The sequence below is a fragment of the Lycorma delicatula genome, chromosome 9, assembly GCF_047948215.1.
Source record: "Lycorma delicatula isolate Av1 chromosome 9, ASM4794821v1, whole genome shotgun sequence".
Lineage (NCBI taxonomy): Eukaryota > Metazoa > Arthropoda > Insecta > Hemiptera > Fulgoridae > Lycorma > Lycorma delicatula.
Window position 1 is genome coordinate 125,820,766 of NC_134463.1, and position 3,664 is coordinate 125,824,429.

Sequence of the window (3,664 nt, forward strand, 5' to 3'; positions counted from 1 at the left end):
ACATACGATATCTCGTTATAATGTTGGAAAAATATATAAATACATATGATATTGCGCAACAAAGTTAAAAAATAATTTTTCATCACGTAACAGCTAAACAAGTTTAAAATAAAAATTTTACTGAAATTTTCATAAAATTCTTAGAAGCGATTGAAATTTATTAATTCATAAAACAAAAAATAACAATAATAATAGGTCAGCATTTAATAATAATGTTCTTTTTGTTAAACATAAAAATAATGAAACACAAAAACGTAGTAGTTATACATAAAAAGTCAAAAAATCATTTTAATTAATAAATTAAACAACCAATAATTATTTTTAATTACTTTATAGATTTTTGTCCGTGACGGTCGGAGATAATATCAATTTAAAAGTACATACTTCTGTAACGACAAACCGAAGCAAAATTATATATAATTTTATATAAAAACATACTTCAAATATTTTATAAGATATTAGCTGTCTTTTTATAGTGTTGTTGCCACATGCCTAATTTAATATCGGCGAATGTCAACATCCCCGCCAGAGCAGCAGGCCTGGCCGGCCCGCCGAGGGAGCCGCTGGACGTGGATGCTACCTTCCCGCTCCAGCTCCAGCGCGCCGGGCTTCAATCGCCCTGGCCGGCGGACTCAGCTGCAGGAGCCGGCCCAGCATGGGTTCGCTCGGGGAGAACCGCCTACGCCGCGCCGGCACTGCGGGGCTCTGGGAGCCACCACTGCCACGCTGTAGTGGCGACCCAACTGCCGCTGAGGGAAAGCCCGGTCAGACTTCAATGGACGAGCCGCAACTCCCCGACCTCGCCGGAGACCAGCTTCCGGACCTTCCAGCTCTTCTCATAGCTCACAAAACGGACCTTTTCAGGACCTCCATAAGGTTATGAATTACGAGCCGTCGAAGCCATTTGACGACAACAATCCTTCTTAGAGCTACCATAAGGTTAGCGACTATAACGAGTTGTTGAAGCCAACCACGACAAAAACGGCCCTTTTCAGGGCTACCATATGATTAGTAAGTGCCACATGCCGTCGAAGCTACCCGGTGGCAGTGTCAACTTTCACCGTATCAACTCTTCCCCACCCTACAATTAACTCGCGAAGACCGGACGTGTAAAAAAGTGGTCGATTAAACACAGCGCCTGATTTTGAAGTCGAGAGTTCTAAGGTTCAATTCCTAGTAAAGGCAGTTACTTACTATGATTTCAACCTTAGAACTCTCGACTTCAAAATCAGCTGATTTGCGATGAAGAGTTACAACTAGGCCAGCTCCGTAGTAAATACTTCAGAGGATGAATGAGGATGATATGTATGGGTGTAAATGAAGTATAGTCTTGTCCAAACCTCAGTTCGACCATTGCTCTGAGATGTGTGATTAATTGAAACACAACCACCAAAGAATACCGTATCCATGATCTAGTTAACAAATCTGTGTAAAAATAACTGACTTTACTAGGATTTGAATGCTGGAACTCTTGACTTCCTAATCAGCTGATTTGGGAAGACGTGTTCACCATTAGATCAATCTGATGGGTTAAGGAAATAGTTTACCTCACAGCTGTTTCACACTGGTGTCACATGACATTATTGGATGGTTTATTTTTTAAATCAGTTTAAACCTACTTTAGAATGTGGTTGACATAAACATCAGCTGATATAAAATTTTTTAATGCAACTAGGTATCTAGAATTTGTTCATTCAGGACAATGTATAGATGAGGTGAATGTATGTTTGCAAATGTCTTGAAGGAGAAAAGCTCAACAGCAAAAGTTAAAAAAATAATTCCTTCATACTTCTCTTAGAAGGATTTACTTCTTAAAAATCTTGAATTTTAAAAAAGGATATAAGTGTCAAATGCAGTTTGAAGATTAATTGTCAGAACATTTGGATGATTGTTGAGTTTTGATTAATAAATTGAGATTTCTTCTGGAATTGTAGGTATATGGAGAGTCATTTATATTATTGTTTATAATGGACCAAGGTAAATCTGCGAGTTGTGAAAAACTTTGGATTAAAAAAATAATATAATTGCATCAGATTCTTTTAATATTCTCAGTTACCGGCTGCCATATGGCTTTGTAAATAATTAAATTGTTCAGAGATAATTTTGAGTTTCAATTTACAATCCAGTACAACCGAAAAAATTTAGTAATCAGTTATTCTCATTTTTCCAAATGTGGGCCTTTTGTCAAGGTGAATACCAAAGTATTTCTAGAATTTGATTGTGGTAGCTGAGTCATAGAGTATAACAAATGGACATTTGTTCAGAGAATAAAACTAACATGCATACTTTTATTTTCATTAGACTATTTGCCACATTTTTCACCATGCTCAATGTTGTTTAACTTTTAAAATAGATATTTTAGATTATAACGGATAAATTTAAAAAAAAAAAATTTTTCGGTATCAAAGGCAGAGAGCGCTTAAAATCATCTACTCTTCTATTATGATTTGATATTTTCCATGATGTCCATATCTTTTTACTATAATTATTGATGTAAGAAATTTACATATCAATTATTTAAATAAAAAAAATCTGCAAATTATGTAGTACAAGTAGAATGTGCTTTTAAATGAATATAAAAATAAAAGATACAAAATGTATATTGCTTTTAATAAAAATCATACGTAATTAGTTAACCATCTCACCTCTATAATTAATTAATTAAATTTAATTATTATTATATAATAATTATATATTCAGTATATAACTTAAACATTATATATTCAGTCGGTATTGTTTGACAACCGATCAAATTGATTGTGTTATTTTAAAAATGTTATTATATACGAGGGGCACGTTATCTACCTAAGGGTGTTGCGAGTTTCATATTGAGATGTGTTTGATACCTATATGTAGTTCATAATATGTGTGTGCTACGATCTAACTGTGACTGAATTTCTAGTTAGTAACCCGGCTATGGCAATGAATTTGCAGAAATTGGAGCATCGATCAGTCATAAAGTTTCTGACCAAAGAAGGCAAATCTCCAAAGGACATCGATTGTAGGATGGTTACTGTGATTGGTGATAATGCGCTTCCACAATAGCAGGTGAAATTCTGGTCCAAACAATTTATTGGGGCAGGGGATCCATCGAACATGATTTCTACAGCGAAAGACCTGTGGAAGGAACCCTACCCAACATCTGCCAAAAAGTGGATAGATTGGTTGCGGAAGACAGGCTTGTTATGGTTGCAATACTTGCTACAGAATGTGCAGTGTAAGAAGGAACCATTATAACAATACTTAATGATCGTTTACACTTGACAAAAGTCAGTTCCCAGTGGGTCCCACAAAATCTTACACCGCATCAGAAGCAATGACGTGCACAGTTGAGTGTGTAGAACTTGCAGCTGTGTGAAAGAAATCTTATGGATTTTTTTAACAGGTTGGTGACTGGTGATGAAACACGGGTCGATTACTGAGATCCTGAGACTAGAGTCCATGCAGTAAAAACACAAAGGTTCCCCCGATGCCCAAAAAATTCAAGACCCAGCCACTGGCTGGGAAGATCATGGCCACAATTTTTTGTGGGTAGAAAGGGAATTTTGTTGATTGAATACATGGAGCACAAGCAGGCTATTGCTGGTAATGTTTATGCTGAGTATATTCAGAAGCTATGAGCAGCAATAAAGGAAAAAAGGCAAGCGAAGTTAAAGGTGTCTTG